An 8,710-nucleotide genomic window follows, 5' to 3' on the forward strand; every position below is an offset into this window, starting at 1 on the left:
TTATTGACCGGAGAGGTGTCTCGGTCATGTCTACATAGTTCTCGAACCCGTAGGGTCCGCACGCTTAACGTTACGATGACAGTTATATTATGAGTTTATATGTTTTGATGTACCGAAGGTTGTTCGGAGTCCCGGATGTGATCACGAACATGACAAGGAGTCTTGAAATGGTCGAGACATAAAGATTGATATATTGGAAGCCTATGTTTGGACATCGGAAGTGTTCCGGGTGAAATCGGGATTTTTCCGGAGTACCGGGAGGTTACCGGAACCCCCCGGTAACTTAATGGGCCTTAGTGGGCCTAGGTGGAAGAGAGGAGTGGAGGCCAGGATAGGGCCGCACGCCCCTCCCCCCAATCCGAATAGGACAAGGAGAGGGGGGCGGCGCCCCCCCTTTCCTTCCTCCCCTCCACCTCTTCCCCCTCTCTCTCCTAGTCCAACATGGAAAAGGGGGGAGTCCTACTCCCGGTAGGAGTAGGACTCCTCTTGGCGCGCCTCTCCCCTTGGCCGAGCGAACCCCCCCCTTTCTCCTTTATATACGGGGGCAGGGGGGCACCTCTAGACACACAATTGATCATTGATCTCTTAGCCGTATGCGGTGCCCCCCTCCACCATATTACACCTCGATAATATCGTAGCGGTGCTTAGGTGAAGCCCTGCGTCGGTAGAACATCATCATTGTCACCACCCCGTCGTGCTGACGAAACTCTCCCTCAACACTCGGCTGGATCGGAGTTCGAGGGACGTCATCGAGCTGAACGTGTGCTGAACTCGGAGGTGTCGTGCGTTCGGTACTTGATCGGTCGGATCGTGAAGACGTACGACTACATCAACCGTGTTATGTTAACGCTTCCGCTTTCGGTCTACGAGGGTACGTGGACAACACTCTCCCCTCTCGTTGCTATGCATCACCATGGTCTTGCGTGTGCGTAGGATTTTTTTTGAAATTACTACGTTCCCCAACACATAGTAGTAGAAGTAATAGTTGGCGAGACAACTTCATGAAGACACGATGATGGAGATCATGGTGTCATGCCGGTGACAATGATGAACATGGCGCCCCGAAGATGGAGATCGAAAGGAGCAAAAAGATATTTGGCCATATCATGTCACTATTTGATGACATGTGATGTTTATCATGTTTTACATCTTATTTGCATAGAACGACGGTAGCATAAATAAGATGATCCCTCGCTAAAATTTCAAGAAAGTGTTCCCCCTAACTGTGCACCGTTGCGAAGGTTCGTTGTTCCGAAGCACCATGTGATGATCGGGTGTGATAGGTTCTAACGTTCGCATACAACGGGTGTAAGCCAGATTTACACACGCAATACACTTAGGTTGACTTGACGAGCCTAGCATGTACAGACATGGCCTCGGAACACAAGAGACCGAAAGGTCGAGCATGAGTCGTATAGCAGATACGATCAACATGAAGATGTTCACCGATGATGACTAGTCCGTCTCACGTGATGATCGGACACGGCCTAGTTGACTCGGATCATGTATCACTTAGATGATTAGAGGGATGTCTGTCTGAGTGGGAGTTCATTAATAATTTGATTAGATGAACTTAATTGTCATGAACTTAGTCTAAAATCTTTACAATATGTCTTGTAGATCAAATGGCCCACGCTAATGTCAACCTCAACTTCAACGCGTTCCTAGAGAAAACCAAGCTGAAAGACGATGGTAGCAACTATACGGACTGGGTCCGGAACTTGAGTATCATCCTCATAGCTGCCAAGAAAGTATATGTCCTTGAAGCACCGCTAGGTGAAGCACCCGTCCCAGCAAACCAAGACGTTATGAACGCTTGGCAAACACGTGTTGATGATTACTCCCTGGTTCAGTGCGGCATGCTTTACAGCTTAGAACCGGGGCTCCAAAAGCGTTTCGAGAAGCACGGAGCATATGAGATGTTCCAAGAGCTGAAAATGGTTTTCCAAGCTCATGCCCGGGTCGAGAGATATGAATTCTCCGACAAGTTCTACAGTTGTAAGATGGAGGAGAATAGTTCCATCAGCGAACACATACTCAAAATGTCTGGGTTGCACAACCGCTTGTCTCAGCTGGGAGTTAATCTCCCGGATGACGCAGTCGTTGACAGAATCCTTCAGTCGCTCCCACCTAGCTACAAGAGCTTTGTGATGAACTTCAATATGCAGGGGATGGAAAAGACCATTCCTGAGGTATATTCAATGCTGAAATCAGCGGAGGTGGAGATCAAAAAGGAACATCAAGTGTTGATGGTGAATAAAACCACTAAGTTCAAGAAAGGTAAGGGTAAGAAGAACTTCAAGAAAGACGGCAAGGGAGTTGCCGCGCCCGGTAAGCAAGCTGCCGGGAAGAAGACAAAGAATGGACCCAAGCCTGAGACTGAGTGCTTTTATTGCAAGGGAAACAGTCACTGGAAGCGGAACTGCCCCAAGTACTTAGCGGATAAGAAGGCCGGCAATACCAAAGGTATATGTGATATACATGTTATTGATGTGTACCTAACGAGCGCTCATAGTAGCTCCTGGGTATTTGATACCGGTGCGGTTGCTCATATTTGTAACTCAAAGCAGGAGCTGCGGAATAAGCGGAGACTGGCTAAGGACGAGGTGACGATGCGCGTCGGGAATGGTTCCAAGGTCGATGTGATCGCCGTCGGCACGCTACCTCTACATTTACCTACGGGATTAGTTTTAAACCTCAATAATTGTTATTTAGTGCCAGCTTTGAGCATGAACATTGTATCTGGATCTCGTTTAATGCGAGATGGCTACTCATTTAAATCCGAGAATAATGGTTGTTCTATTTATATGAGACATATGTTTTATGGTCATGCCCCGCTGGTCAATGGTTTATTCTTAATGAATCTCGAACGTGATGTTACACATATTCATAGTGTGAATGCCAAGAAATGTAAGGTTGATAATGATAGTCCCACATACTTGTGGCACTGCCGCCTTGGTCACATTGGTGTCAAACGCATGAAGAAACTCCATGCAGATGGTCTTTTGGAGTCTCTTGATTATGAATCATTTGACACGTGCGAACCATGCCTCATGTGTAAAATGACCAAGACTCCGTTCTCCGGAACAATGGAGCGAGCAACCAACTTATTGGAAATCATACATACTGATGTGTGCGGTCCAATGAGCGTTGAGGCTCGTGGTGGCTATCGTTATGTTCTCACCCTCACTGATGACTTGAGTAGATATGGGTATGTCTACTTAATGAAACACAAGTCTGAGACCTTTGAAAAGTTCAAGGAATTTCAGAGTGAGGTTGAGAATCAACGTGACAGGAAAATAAAGTTCTTACGATCAGATCGTGGAGGGGAATATTTGAGTCACGAATTTGGCACACACTTAAGGAAATGTGGAATTGTTTCACAACTCACGCCGCCTGGAACACCTGAGCGTAATGGTGTGTCTGAACGTCGTAATCGCACTCTATTGGATATGGTGCGATCTATGATGTCTCTTACCGATCTACCGCTATCATTCTGGGGTTATGCTTTAGAGACTGCCGCATTCACTTTAAATAGGGCTCCGTCGAAATCCGTTGAGACGACACCGTATGAATTATGGTTTGGAAAGAAACCTAAGCTGTTGTTTCTTAAAGTTTGGGGATGCGATGCTTATGTCAAGAAACTTCAACCTGAAAAGCTCGAACCCAAGTCGGAAAAATGCGTCTTCATAGGATACCCTAGGGAAACCATTGGGTATACCTTCTACCTCAGATCCAAAGGCAAGATCTTCGTTGCCAAGAACGGGTCCTTTCTGGAGAAAGAGTTTCTCTCGAAAGAAGTAAGTGGGAGGAAAGTGGAACTTGATGAGATGACCCCTCTCAAACCAGAAAGTAGCGCAGCACAAGAAAATGTTTCTGTGGTGCCTGCACCGACTAGAGAGGAAGTTAATGATGATGATCATGATCAAGTTACCACTTAACTTTGTAGGTCCACAAGGACACGTTCTGCACCAGAGTGGTACGGCAACCCTGTCCTGGAAATCATGTTGTTGGACAACGGTGAACCTTCGAACTATGAAGAAGCAATGGCGGGCCCAGATTCCAACAAATGGCTTGAAGCCATGCAATCCGAGATAGGATCCATGTATGAAAACAAAGTATGGACTTTGACAGACTTGCCCGATGATCGGCGAGCGATAGAAAATAAATGGATCTTTAAGAAGAAGACGGACGCGGATGGAAATGTTACCATCTATAAAGCTCGACTTGTCGCTAAGGGTTATCGACAAGTTCAAGGAGTTGACTACGATGAGACCTTCTCACCCGTAGCGAAGCTGAAGTCCGTCCGAATCATGTTAGCAATTGCCGCATTCTACGATTATGAAATATGGCAAATGGACGTCAAAACGGCGTTCCTTAACGGCTTCCTTAAGGAAGAATTGTATATGATGCAGCCGGAAGGTTTTGTCGATCCTAAGAATGCTGACAAAGTATGCAAGATCCAACGCTCAATCTATGGGCTGGTGCAGGCATCTCGGAGTTGGAACATTCGCTTTGATGAGATGATCAAAGCGTTTGGGTTTACACAGACTTATGGAGAAGCCTGTGTTTACAAGAAAGTGAGTGGGAGCTCTATAGCATTTCTCATATTATATGTGGATGACATACTATTAATGGGAAATGATATAGAATTCTTGGAAAGTATAAAGGCCTACTTGAATAAGTGTTTTTCAATGAAGGACCTTGGAGAAGCTGCTTACATATTAGGCATCAAGATCTATAGAGATAGATCGAGACGCCTCATAGGTCTTTCACAAAGCACATACCTTGACAAGATATTGAAGAAGTTCAATATGGATCAGTCCAAGAAGGGGTTCTTGCCTGTATTGCAAGGTGTGAGATTGAGCACGGCTCAATGCCCGACCACGGCAGAAGATAGAGAAAAGATGAGTGTCGTCCCCTATGCCTCGGCCATAGGGTCTATTATGTATGCCATGTTGTGTACCAGACCTGATGGAAACCTTGCCGTAAGTTTGGTAGGAAGGTACCAAAGTAATCCCGGCATGGAACACTGGACAGCGGTCAAGAACATCCTGAAGTACCTGAAAAGGATTAAGGATATGTTTCTCGTTTATGGAGGTGACGAAGAGCTCGTCGTAAAGGGTTACGTCGATGCTAGCTTCGACACAGATCTGGATGACTCTAAGTCACAAACCGGATACGTGTATATTTTGAATGGTGGGGCAGTCAACTGGTGCAGTTGCAAGCAAAGCGTCGTGGCGGGATCTACATGTGAAGCAGAGTACATGGCAGCCTCGGAGGCAGCACATGAAGCAATCTGCATGAAGGAGTTCATTGCCGACCTAGGAGTTATTCCCAATGCATCGGGGCCGATGACTCTCTTCTGTGACAACACTGGAGCTATTGCCCTTGCCAAGGAGCCCAGGTTTCACAAGAAGACCAGGCACATCAAGCGTCACTTCAACTCCATTCGTGAAAATGTTCAAAATGGAGACATAGATATTTGTAAAGTACATACGGATTTGAGTGTCGCAGATCCGTTGACTAAACCTCTTCCACGAGCGAAACATGATCAACACCAGAACTCTATGGGTGTACGATTCAGCACAATGTAACTAGATTATTGACTCTAGTGCAAGTGGGAGACTGTTGGAAATATGCCCTAGAGGCAATAATAAATTGGTTATTATTATATTTCCTTGTTCATGATAATTGTCTATTGTTCATGCTATAATTGTGTTATCCGGAAATCGTAATACATGAGTGAACACATAGACCATAACATGTCCGTAGTGAGCCTCTAGTTGACTAGCTCGTTGATCATTAGATGGTTACGGTTTCCTGACCATGGACATTGGATGTCATTGATAACGGGATCACATCATTAGGAGAATGATGTGATGGACAAGACCCAAATCCTAAGCATAGCACTAGATCGTGTAGTTCGTTTGCTAAAGCTTTTCTAATGTCAAGTATCATTTCCTTAGACCATGAGATCATGCAACTCCCGGACACCGTAGGAATTCTTTGGGCGTACCAAACGTCACAACGTAACTGGGTGGCTATAAAGGTGCACTACAGGTATCTCCGAAAGTGTCTGTTGGGTTGGCACGGATCGAGACTGGGATTTGTCACTCCGTATGACGGAGAGGTATCTCTGGGCCCACTCGGTATTGCATCATCATAATGAGCTCAATGTGACTAAGTAGTTAGTCACGGGATCATGCATTACGGAACGAGTAAAGTGACTTGCCGGTAACGAGATTGAACGAGGTATTGGGATACCGACGATCGAATCTCAGGAAAATAACGTACCGATTGATAAAGGGAATTGTATACGGGATTGCTTGAATCCTCGACATCGTGGTTCATCCGATGAGATCATCATGGAACATGTGGGAGCCAACATGGGTATCCAGATTACACTGTTGGTTATTGGCTAGAGAGGTGTCTCGGTCATGTCTGCATGATTCCCGAACCCGTAGGGTCTACACACTTAAGGTTCGATGACGCTAGGGTTATAAGGAAGGTTTGTATGTGATTACCGAATGTTGTTCGGAGTCCCGGATGAGATCCCGGATGTCACGAGGAGTTCCAGAATGGTCCGGAGGTAAAGATTTATATATGGGAAGTCACCATACGGTCACCGGAAGTGTTCGGGGGTATGCCGGTATTGTGCCGGGACCATCGAAGGGGTTCCGGGGGTCCACCGGGAGGGTCCACCTGCCCCGGAGGGCCTTATGGGCTGTAGGTGGAAGGGAACCAGCCCCTAAGTGGGCTGGGGTGCCAAACCCCCTAGGGCCCATGCGCCTAGGGTTTGGGGGAACCCTAAAGGGGGCGCCCCCCTTGCTTGGGGGCAAGCCACCTCCCCCTTGGCCGCCGCCCCCCCTCTAGATCCCATCTAGAGGGGCCGACCCCCTTCCTCCTTCTCCCTATAAATAGAGGGGTGAGGGGAGGGCTGCAAAAACCACATCCAAGGCGCAGCCCCTCCCCTCCCCAACACCTCTCCTCCTCCGCGCGAGCTTGGCGAAGCCCTGCCAGAGAACTGTCACTCCACCACCACCACGCCGTCGTGCTGCTGTTGGAGCCTTCTTCCTCAACCTCTCCCTCCTCCTTGCTGGATCAAGGTGTGGGAGACGTCACCGCTCCGTACGTGTGTTGAACGCGGAGGTGCTGTCCATTCGGCGCTTGGATCATCGGTGATTTGGATCACGACGAGTACGACTCCATCAACCTCGTTCTCTTGAACGCTTCCGCTCGCGATCTACAAGGGTATGTAGATGCACTCCTCCCCTCTCGTTGCTAGTAAACTCCATAGATTGATCTTGGTGATGCGTAGAAAATTTTGAATTATTGCTACGTTCCCCAACAATATCTTGCCGCCCGCAGCGTGGCTTCACGGCGGCGTTCCTCCCCCAGCATGAGGTCCATCCCCCGCATGGCGTCCTGCTGCGTCTCATCAAACGCCAGGACCCGCGCGGAGCGATGCTTGAACTCATGAGGGAGAACCGCTTCAGCTCCGTAGACGAGGAAGAATGGGGTCTTGCCCGTTGGCTTGGTGGCGGTGGTGCGGATGGACCACAGCACGGACTGGAGCTTGTCGTGCCATCCCCTGCCGCAAGCCTTGAGCTTCTTCTTGAAGGTCCTGGTCTTGAGGCCTCTCAGGACCTCTGCGTTGGCGCGTTCGGCTTGGCCATTGCTCCGGGGGTGCGCCTCCGAAGCGTAGCAGATCTGCGTTCCAAGGGTAGCACAATATGTCTTGAAGAGGTTACTAGTGAACTGCGAGCCGTTGTCGGTGATGATGCGGTTGGGGACCCCAAACCGGCTCACGAGGCCTTTGATGAACTTGACCGCGGAACCGGCCGGGATGGTGCGGACGGCTTCTACCTCCGCCCACTTAGTGAACTTGTCGTTGGCGACGTAGAGGTAGCGGTAGCCCCCAGGCGCTTGAGGGAACGGGCCCAAGATGTCTAGCCCCCAGACCGCGAATGGCCATGAGAGTGGGATGGTCTGGAGGCCCTGAGCCGGCTGATGGATCTGCTTGGTGTGGAATTGGCAGTCCTCGTAGGACTTCACCAGCTCAGCCGCGTCGATAAGTGCCGTAGGCCAGTAGAATCCGCTGCGAAACACCTTGCTGACGAGGGTCCGTGACGACGAGTGGTGCCCGCAGTCCCCGCCGTGTATGTCGGCCAGCAGCTCTTTCCCCTGCTCCCAGGAGATGCAATGCAGGGAAATGTCATTCGACCGCTTCCTGCATAACTCACCATCCTGGATGCAGTATGCCGTGGCTTGTCGGGCCACATGCTCCGCGTCCTCCTCCTTCTCCGGCAGCGTCCCTTGCGTCAGGTACTCCTTGAATTCCTTGGTCCAGCACCCCTCCTGAGGCTCGAGCGCCAAGAGAAAGCACGCTCCTGAGGTCGGGCCACAAGCCGGGGCTCCCGAGGCAGGTGGTTGGGGGAGTTCCTCCCGAGGCAGCGCTGTTCTTGAAAGCGGTGGTGTTGCCGATGGCTTGAAGAGCCGTTCCTCGAAGACGCCAGGCTCTTGAGGTAGCCGCTTGGATGCTCTCCTGGCGATGTCATCGGCTTCCTTGTTGGTGCCACGGGGCACATGCTGCAATTCCAGGCCCAAGAACTGCTTCTCCATCTTGCGCACCTCCGTGAGGTATGCCTCCATGTGCTCGTCCTTTGGCTCGTACACCTTGTTGGAGAAGTTGACGAGGAGCTGCGAA

This window comes from Aegilops tauschii, chromosome 2 (assembly GCF_002575655.3).
Source record: "Aegilops tauschii subsp. strangulata cultivar AL8/78 chromosome 2, Aet v6.0, whole genome shotgun sequence".
NCBI lineage: Eukaryota > Viridiplantae > Streptophyta > Magnoliopsida > Poales > Poaceae > Aegilops > Aegilops tauschii.